This window comes from Chinchilla lanigera, unplaced genomic scaffold (assembly GCF_000276665.1).
Source record: "Chinchilla lanigera isolate Chin_1 unplaced genomic scaffold, ChiLan1.0 scaffold00052, whole genome shotgun sequence".
Taxonomy (NCBI): domain Eukaryota; kingdom Metazoa; phylum Chordata; class Mammalia; order Rodentia; family Chinchillidae; genus Chinchilla; species Chinchilla lanigera.
Window position 1 is genome coordinate 12249872 of NW_004955453.1, and position 10558 is coordinate 12260429.

Sequence of the window (10558 nt, forward strand, 5' to 3'; positions counted from 1 at the left end):
TATGTCTGAATGCCTTGCTGGAGGAGTGCGATGTAAGGGAAATTTGTGTTTTCATGAGATCCAATAACATTTCACATCTTAAGCAAGACTTTTAATTCTCTGGTCGATGTCTTGAAATTGATTTTTCCCTAGCTGTAGCCCAGAGTGATAGAAAACCTACTTACTGTAATAGGCACTCTCTGCTTGATGTCTTTGAAAAGTATACTGCACAGTTTAGAAGACACTGGGTCTGGCCTGAACTCTACCACAAAGAGCTTTGTGAGCCTGAGATGTCTGTCACATCTAACTCCTTTATTCTGAAACCAGAATTTGGGCTTTGTAATTTCTAGTGTTTTTCAGCTTTGAAGGTCAATGTCGGCGTTGCATTCCTTGGTTCCTAAGTATGTGTTTCTCTGTGACAGAATTCTTAGACACAGTCACAGGAGAGAGAGACAACAGTGATATTCATCAGGTACACACTAGAACTGCTGTAGGGCTTTGTTGTTACAATATTTAAATATTTCCATTCTACTTAGTAAATGGCTGCTGTCCTGAAGCATCCAGAGTGGTCTCATGATACTAGCTGTCTTAACTATGCCAACTTTGTAATTCATAATCACTGGGCTGACACATTTGGTATCATTTTTAAGGGTTAAAATCATTTTCACATATATCTAAAGCAACTGTAATCCTCAGTAGAGACTTAGGGATGAAAAAGGAGGGAGGGAGAGAGAAGGAGCAAGCAGAAGAGAGGGAGGAATGGAGGAAAAGAAAAAAAGGGAGAAGAGGGAAAAATCAATGCCAGCCATGTCACCAGTAGGGAGTGGGATGATATACACGGAAACAGCACCATACTAGACATGGTTCTGTGTCACCTATTCTCTCATTAGTTTGCCCTTTTTTCTTTTTTTTTTACTCAGTAATTAAAAGAAAGAAATAATGTTTTCCTGAATCTTTTGCCTAGCATTCATTATCAATGGAATAAATCATGGAGTAGATCGATATCTTCAGAAGGTAGGCATCCAATACTTTGAGAAAGAAAACACACAGAAGGAAAGCACTTCTAGTGTCATTAAATGAACTTGAAGTGATTCTTCTCTTAAAAATGAATAAAATGTTCTGTTGTACTCTGGTAAAGAGAAAGAGACACTCACAAAGTGGTCTTTTACTGATCTGCAGACAGGACTCCTTACAAAGGTAATCTAATAATCCTCTATTCCATTTAAAGACTATACAGGCTTATACATTTCTAGACATTTTAAATGATTTACCCAATGACCCTTCAAGCCCTACTGATCCTAGGATTGTTATTACTCTTGCTTGATGGGTATTTAAATAGACTGAAGTTGAGTGAGATCTTGGATGGTAATAGGGTATTGTTGTGTGGTTTTCTTTCTTCAGGCTTATTGTCTAGAAAGGCCCCCCAAAATTACAAGCCCATGGCTCTGAGGAATTTTTTCCTTTGATTGACATTGAATACCTTTCAGAAAGCTCTCTGAAGTTTTTTGAGGATCTATTGCCATTCTTGACAGAGTTTTGGAGTTGATTACATTGAAGCCCACTTATCTTCCTTAGCTGATTGAAGATGTTGCTGATGTGCTTTTTTAATTAGTTTGTGAAGTGGGTGGAGTTGGAGAAAAGTCAATTTCATCTTCCTAAAATCCAATCAATGCTAGTTGACTGAATGACTTTAGTTTATTTAGCTGATTGACCCTGGACTTCTACACAAGTTGTTTTCTCTTATTTTCAATTTTGATGATTAAAAAATGATTTAATTACAAAAGTCACTTCTATGTTGCTTAACATGTTTGCATGAAAATCGACTCCATCTTTCCACCTTATTTATAACTCATAAAGTGTACAATATTGGTCTGAATTCAGTACTCTTTGCTATTCCAAATTATGAAGTGAGACAGCACAGATTTTCCTGCTAACTTTCCATTTTCTTTGCTGCACAGACAAGTATTTATAGAAAGAGAAGATTGCCCAAGCCTTTGCAAAAATATTTACAGTGCACTAACTTTTGTTGCAGTTTACTTCAGGGTTTTTGTGGTGCAGTATTTTACAAATCCTTTCACTTGTTTGAACTTTGCGTATTGAAATAATGAATAGAAAAATGGTGGTTCTAATTTATTTGAAGAAGAATTATTGTGACTGCTTGCCTGGGGATCAAGCTGAAACGCTTACAAAACCATTTCACATCTCAGACAACAACCAACCAAATTTTGCTTCTGTCAAAATAATAGAAACAAATGATTCCACGGTAGAAATGCTGCTAGTAAACATTTTCATCAGAATCAAACCCTGTGGCTATTAAAATTTATCCAAATTAAATGTTTATTTCTGAAACAAATGCCTTTTCTGTAAAAATATTTGCCAGAAAAGATACCACTACCCGTGAGGGGGCAAGTTCACTTATGTGAAAGATGTATGTAGGATCGTTGAGTGCTAATTCAGTAGAGAAAACTTTAATAAACTTCTGCCTGAAAGGAAGTGTTGACTCTACAATTTTAAGTTGGTAATGAATCTTTATTCTAAGGCTTTATTTCCCAAAACTTTGGGGGCAGGGTTCTTTGCCAGGCATTGAAACTAGGGCTTTGTGAGTGCTATGCCCATGCTTTGCTATTGAACTACACTCTCAGCCCCTCCAAATGGCATTTTTAAGAAATTCTACAATTGGCTTATGAGGAATACGGGCTGGTCACTATTAGTAAAATGTACTAATTCATCATTGACAAGTTCCAAACTAGATTCAGGTCCTTGTTTCCTTTTGGTTGGTTTGGTCCTAGGGGATCTGAAGGGAACAGAGGGGATGGGAAAGCATTGGATTTGTATGGATTAGTATTTACCACACTCTGGCTCAGCCCAAGAGATGGATTTTGGGAGACCGACAGGTATGTTGAAGTCAACAGATTGAAGGCACAAATGAAGATCAAAGAATTTTTGTAATAGGAGAGGTATTAGGATACCTGAGCTATAAATCTGATGATCAGAGAGTACAGGGCTTGAAATCAAGATAATGGAAGTAACTCTTATGAGTAATTATGAGACCCAGGTTAAGATCATAAGAGTTGGTGATTAAGATGAACTGATAGGAAGGTTATTGAAAGTGACAGGCTGGGGTGATGGATGAATTATTTCTTAGATGCTGAAGTTGCCAGGAGTGATAACAGGGACACAATTAATTTTGGCAAGCAAGGCAGTGAGCTGGGTCCTACAATTCTCAGTAAATATGGAGTCTTAATTGGACACTTGCTAGATGAACACAGGTGTAGTAGTGCATGTGCTACTGGGTGTGACTCCATGAGGCCTCCAAGAAAAAAGGGTGAGAAACAGCATGCAGCAAGGAAGAGATCTTCTGCTGCCCACACCCCGCAGGATGTGGAAATAGCAGAAGAACATCACTATTGGTCAAGGCTGTTGGGAGAGTCATGCTGTCAGACCACAGATTCAAGCAAGAGTGAAAAAAGACAGCACCTGCCTGGAGAAAACGGTGAGATTCAAGACCTAGGCTGATACACCATAGAGAAACCAGCACAGCTACGTTCATTGTGACACAATTCACAATAACCAACATACGGACCAGCCTAGATACCCATCAGCAGGCCAATGGGTAAGGAAATGAGGTATATACACACAGTGGAGTGTTATCCAGCCACAAAGAAGAACAAATTATATCATTTGCAGGAAAATGAATGGAGCAGAAGACCATCATGTTAAGCAAAATAGGCCAGACTGAGAAAGATAAGTACTGCATATTCTACTTAAAGTGTGGACTCTTTTTTAGTCTTTTTTTTTTTTGTTTTTCTCCGGTACCAGGAATCGAACTCACGACCTTGCGCTTGCCACTGAGCTAAATCCCCAGCCCCCTCATTTTGTTTTTTTGAGGCAAGGTCTCACTGTGTAGCCCAGGCTGGCCTCAAACTTACGGTAACCCTCCTGCCTCAGCCTCCCAAGTGCTGAGATTACAGGCGTCCACCACCATGCCCAGCTAATAAGTGGAATCTTTAAACCACACACATATAAAAGATTCATGAAAATAGAAGGGTGCCTCTTATTAGGCATGAGAATAAAATAAGGAAAGAAAAGGAAGGGACATAAAGGAGGATAAGAAAGGGAATAAGTATGACTGAAATGTTATATGCATGTATGAAAAATACCACATGCAAACCCAGGATTTTGCTAAATGATGTACAGTTGTAAAAACTACATTGAAAATAATTTGGCAGATGGTAGACTGGATTTCAGAAGGAACGGTGAAGTGGGTGGGAATCCGGGCAGTGACGGGACACTGGCTCTGATTCGGAGATTAAAGGGACACAGAAGGATCAAAACACAAGAAATAGTGGGGATCTGGACGAGAGGAAACTCTCCGGAAGTGGCTAAGGTAAGCATGGACAGAGAGCATCAGCAGGTTAGCCGGCATTGGCCTTTTACATGCAGGTCTCTGCATAGCCTTTCTTAGGGGCTGTCCCAAGCCGTGTGCAGGGGTGTCATGGGAGGCACTGTGGCTGCAAGGCAGGCCACTTTGCCGGCATCACCCAGGGCTTCAGGGCTTTTCTGAGTGCCCTGTGTGTGGTGGCTGTATTACAGGAGGGAGGTAGTGGGCCACAGAGGCCACGAGGCATCTCCAGAGAACTCAGAAGTCGGATTTAGATTCTTGCTTGTGCAGCGCTCACTCCCTGCCCTATTGATAGATAGATCCAAGTACCAGACATCCTTAGGGTTCAAGATGGTGGGTTCAATACAGGCATGCTTCACCCCTGCTCACCACTTCACAAGGAAGGAAAAATTGAGTGCAGACTCAGCATTTTCAATTTAAATGCTTCTTTTTTTTATTTTCTCACCTTAAATAACTCAAAAGGCTAAAGTCCTTTTCCTGAAGGTCTTCAATTATTATTATTAACAAAGAGTGAGTGGATTCAAGTGTTTGATGGCCTCTGCAAACCAGATAGCACTTCTTCCTCTTTCGAGAAGAGCTGATAAAAGGGCCTGGGGACCCTAGCGCAGGAGTGGGAACTCTTAGGCAGGCAGCCTCATTCCCTCTGAAGCGCTCCGTGGGTCTGGTGAGGCACCTGATCTTGCTGGGCGTGTTTCCTAGTCTGTAAGATCTCTCTGGAGGACTGTGAGGAATAAATAATTAATGGTTGCAAAGCCTGAGACTAGGAGTGCTATGGAAACAGAAAAGCAACAAGACAAGGACTGTCCGTGCTGTTCCCCTCCAGTGCTTAGAGCAACAGCACCTGAAACAAACACACACACACACACACACACACACACACACACACACACTCACACACACCCTTTCCTCAACCCTGTTCCTACTGAACCCTGCCTTGACTTTTCTGCCACTTCTGTGATGTCCATGCATCCCGCACCCTTCCCTTTCATCATACAACCCAGAGGGAAGCACATCAGATTAAACACCATCAGCTTGGTGGGCTTAAACATGTCCGTTTAACGTCACTGTGTGCCTACCCCAGGTGGGCTCGGTACTTGTCCTGACGGCCTGAAGGTGAAGCGCTTGACTCCCGGCTGCACCAACAGCCCTGTGCCCAGAATCTGGGAATGTGGGACAACCAGCAGGGCAGGCTCCTCAGGAATCTCTGCACCAGAGCCTGAGAAATCTTGGGAAATGAGAAGGCAGAGGGTGGGGCAGGACAAGTTCTTTCTAGAAGCACTTTGCTTCCTCCTCTCTCTACAGTTTAGAATCAGTGTTTCTAGTTGGGATCCTGGCGCGTTATTGAGAAGGCCCGAGACCCAAAACTCTGCTATTTGAGGGTAGCAGAAGATGGATGTGCCAACTCAAGAAGAGAGATAATTGACCCTTCCTCCTCATTTCTGTGCTATCGGAGCCCTCAACAGATTGAGTAATGTCCAACTTCATCGGTGAAAGGCGATCTTCAATCTTTGTGTACTGATTCCAGTGTATCTTTGGGAAACAGCCTTGTAGACCCCATCCCCACCCTAATAATGTTTTACCAGCCGTCGGGGCATGCCTTAGCTGTCAGACTGACACAGAAAAGAACCTTTGCAACTGGGCTTTTGTATTTTGAAAGATCACTCTGAGTGTATAAGAGACGGTGGCCCAGAGAGCACCACTCGTCATGGCAGATCCGACAGGCTTGACACCCAGAGCTCATCACTGTACAATATTCCTCTTCCTTAGTCTACAGAACTAATTTTAGTAATAATCACTATTTTCTTGATTTGCTGTTCAATGTTAAGGTAATGTAAAAAAAAGTAAGTTTCAATTTCATATGATTTTTAAATTCAGTAAAATATTTCAGACATGAGTTTAAATTTGCATTTACCAAACAAACTAAAAAGTTGTGTTGCCCTTTGCCGTTTTTAAGTTTCAGGCTCTGGAACTCTACGAGATCCCACAGAATGACAGAGGTCTTTGTCTTTACAATCAACACCTCATTATTACTTCAAATCTATGGTTTACATGGAGGACTATGAAGGATTCAGGTGACTGAACACATAGCCATAAACTGTACCCAAAATGATCTGGGCGGACTCCAAACCATTCCTTTCCTACTCCTCCAAGGGAATTCTGTAGCTGAGCCTGTGTGTTTGGAGAAGGATCGCACGATCAAGAGTTCTCTGAATTAACTCACATGTAGCGTGCCATGTGTTTTAAAGATACATGATCGAAACTAGATTATTTGAAGCCTGTACTAAGGCTGTTAGTTTTGTTGTTCTTATTATTATTCAAAGCCCAACAACAGCCAAAGCAATTGTTAAGGTATTAGGTCAGCTGTTTTTTTTTTTTTCAGGGAGGAGTTTATCAGCATCACTGTTAGAATAGCTGATGCCTACCCAGAGTAAAAAGCAGGCTGATTTTCGCTGATTTTATTAATTTTGGATCCTCTTGGAACTTGTACCAATAGGGTAGGCCTCTCCCATTGTCCCGACATTGCCCCTGCACTGCTACTTAGAGCAAACAGAATATACAAAAACAACCGTGAGGGAGGGTCTTCTCTGCGCACAGGGCGCTGCTCACTTTAGATAGTAAGAGAGTTCTGGCAGTGCTTGGGAGGAGAGCACAGTATCAGCAACAAGAAAGAAGCAGATGTGTCCCAAAGACCTTAGTGGGCACTTGGTGTCCACCAGGTCACCCAGCACTGGGAAAATTCCCAGAGGATTTTGCAAGCAGAGGGACATTTTGCAGAATTAGAAGCTTGTGTCACAGTGAGACGCAGCATTCCAAGAGATATCCAAAGTTTAGTAAAACTGAGAGAACATCTGCCCCTGAGAAAGCACACAACCTAAGCAGGGCAAAGTTAAATAAGCAAGCAGCATACTAGAGCAGAATAGCATTTACTTGAACATTGTGTGTGATCTGAGGAACAGAATGCTATACAAATGTGTGAGGAATCTGGGGAAAGTTTCTGGGAAAAACGATGCTTACACTGACTTAAAATCAAAATGAATAGAACTTAGTGGCCTTTAAGAATGACTTTGTTCTGTTTTGGCTTTAGGTATGGATCTTGGATAGGGAAGATATTTGGGGACAGTGGATCCTTTCAAATTTACTTTTTTTTGTTTGTTTTGTTTTTTCCGGTACAGGAATCGAACTCACGACCTTGTGGTTGCCAGGCAGGTGCTGTGCCGCTGAGCTAAATCCCCAGCCCTAAAGAAAGGTTTAATTTTTCCTATTTCCACGCCCCCCCCGCCCCCCGGTACAGGGAATCGAACTCACCACCTCGTGCTTGCCAGGCAGGTGCTGTGCCGCTGAGCTAAATCCCCAACCCCCTCAAATTTACTTTTAAATTAAACATTTTAATACTCAAGATTTTCTTCCCTTTTCCAATGTGCTAGGTCTGTGCTTGACAAACTATATTCATTATCTAATTTTATCCTTGTTGGGGGTGGGTGCATTATCATCCTCATTTTACAAAGGTGGACACTGAGGCTTTGAGTAGCCAAGAAATGTACCCAAGGTCATGAACTGTGAACTGGCAGAGGTGGGATTTGAATGCAAAAAGCCTGACCTCAGGGCTTAGGATTTAATCTTTCCAAACATGAACCCAGGAAGACATTTGAATCACACAGTTCTCCCTCTTCCCAAACTGCCTGGGACACTGGTGTTGCTCTACTCTGGCAGTGCCTGCAGGCGTTCAGCTGGGCTGCGGTTGGCAAAAATACACACCATCAGCAGCGACCACCCGGTGGGAGAGAGTCAGGGTTGGTGTTCAAACGTCATATGCACTGTTCCTTGCCAATACGATGTTGGCAAAGTTTCTGAGCTCAGTTTCCCAACCATAATGCGGGGCTACCAAGAGCTACATTTCAGAATATTTTGAAGATTAGATGCAAGTAGGTACAATAGCACCTGGCACATAGTAGGTACTTGTTCACTTGCTACTCTGATGGGTCAGAGTTTGCTAAGCAGGGCATAAAGATCTTGCTTTTTATTTCTGAAGAAAATCTAGCAGCATTCAATTTGCTCCCTTCACAGTGACATATTTTGAATCCTAAGTAAAAGACCCCAGGATTGCTATTTATTTTAAACAACAAACACCTGTCATTGCTCAAATTAGAAACACTTGTAGAACCACGTTACAAAATATTTATAAATTCACAAATGTGTTTTAATTGCTGCTAAGTAAAATGAATTCAGCTGTAGTTTTTCACTTTATGAAAAATATGCCTTTATTGCTTTCTCCCTCTCCTAATTATAGCTGTTGAATATTGAATTTGTGCAGCCAATTGTACGGTATTTGTGCTACAGGGAACTTTGAAGCTTGGAAAGAAAGGCAGAAGAAGGTGCTGGAGAGAGATGCTTGATGTGAAAGAAGCACTTTGCATTTCAGATGAAAATTAGGCCAAGACGGTGATGTGTTTTGCCACCCAGCTCCAACACACAGGGGGAAGTTCCTTTCCATAATTTGTGATGCATATGTTCCTTTTACTTGGTAATGTAAGTCTGAAGGTATCTGTGTATTTACTGTCATAATTTTTGTTTCCTCCTATACTTTGGGGAACTTAATAACAGTTTTATCGAAAAGAATAAGTAATGCAGCTTAACTTCCACTGGTTTTGGCCTTACTTGAATTATATCTCTGACCCAATTTCTGAGTCAATTTTTAAACATTAAGGTTTCCACATGTTGTTTCCTAATTTAGCGGAAGTTCTCTGTGGGAGATTTATAAACCAAGAATATTCGGGCCCTGTCTAATGTACATATATATGTTTTGATTGCTGTTCAAAATGTTCAACATTTTTTAAAACTAAGATTTTTTTCATAGTAGCCATTTGAACAGATATGGGGTGACATTTCATTTTACCCTTGGCTTTATTTCCCTCAAGGTTAGTAATGTTGAGCACCTTTCCATGTACCCATTAGACATTAGTATGTCTTATCTTGAAAAATGTCTATTCAGGTCTTTTGCTCCTTTTACTCCCTGTACATAATGCCTTCATACTGAGCTACATCCCCAGCCCTTGTTTCATTTTAAAATTTTGAGACAGAGTCTTAAGTCACTACGTAGCTGGCGCAGGCTGGGTTGAATGTTTTGATCCTTCCAGTTCAACCTCCCAGCTTGCTGGGAGTCCAGGTATCAACCACGGTGTTTGGATCTCTTGTTCATTTTTAACATGTTATTTAGTGCTTTTCTCTCGAATTGTTTGAATTCCTTGTGTATTTTGGATATTAGCATGCTGTGTTTTGAATGTACATGTCACTTCCTCCAAAGTTCATGTGTTAGGATTTTAAACCCCAAAGACATGGTATTAAGAGGTGGGCCTTTACAACATGAATAGGTTTTGTGCCTTATAAAAGGATTCTAGAAAAATAGCTAGTCCTTTTTGCCTTCCTTTTTTACCATATCAAAACACAGTGTTTGTCCCTGTAAGAAGACAGAGACATGGCTTCATCTTGGAAGCAGAATGTAACCTTCACCACACACTGCATCTGCCCACACTTTTAGCTTGGATTTTCTAGCTCCCCAACTGTGATAAAGAATTTCTGTTGATGCTAAGTTACCTGATCTATGATATTTTACTACAATGGCACTAAAGGACTAACACATAACCCTTTAGGAGATATGTGGCTTGCAAAGATTTTCTTCAGCTTCACAGGCTGGCTTTTCACTCTGCTGTTTTCCTCAGTGTACAGAAGATTTTTAAGGATGCAGAAACCCATGTATATTGTTGATGGGAATGTAAATTAATGCAGGCAATATGAAAGCAAGCATGGAAGTTGTTTTGCTAAATTTAACCTTTTGTACTTGTGTATGTTTTCGAAATGCTGGGGATTGAACCCAAAGCCTCCCATGTGCTAGGTAAACACTCTACCCCTGTTAGCTACATCCACAGCCCAGCATAGAAGTTCTCCAAGAAATTAAAACTAGAACCTCTATATGATCATCAATCCTGCTTCTGTACATATATTTAAAAGAAATGAAATCAGTATCTCAAAGAGATAGCCACATATACAGTCATTAATGACAGCCAATATATGCAAGCAATCTAGGTGTTAATTAATAGATGAATAAAAAGTCATAAATTTACATATTTTATATAAATATATGGCATATGTAAATATAGTATATATATATATATATATATA

General features: G+C 40.8%; 1 long non-coding RNA gene across 2 annotated transcripts in view; it reads left to right on the forward strand.

The window, feature by feature from the left end:
• Positions 1 to 10558, forward strand: part of LOC106149762 — a 36026-nt gene that overhangs the window by 281 nt on the left and 25187 nt on the right. Inside the window, exon 2 of one of the 2 annotated variants that reach the window (XR_001236132.1) lies at positions 8720 to 8908. The exons of the other annotated variant lie outside the window; for it this stretch is intronic. This is a non-coding gene — a long non-coding RNA (uncharacterized LOC106149762). The remainder of the gene's footprint in view (positions 1 to 8719; positions 8909 to 10558) is intronic. 2 annotated transcript variants of the gene reach the window in all.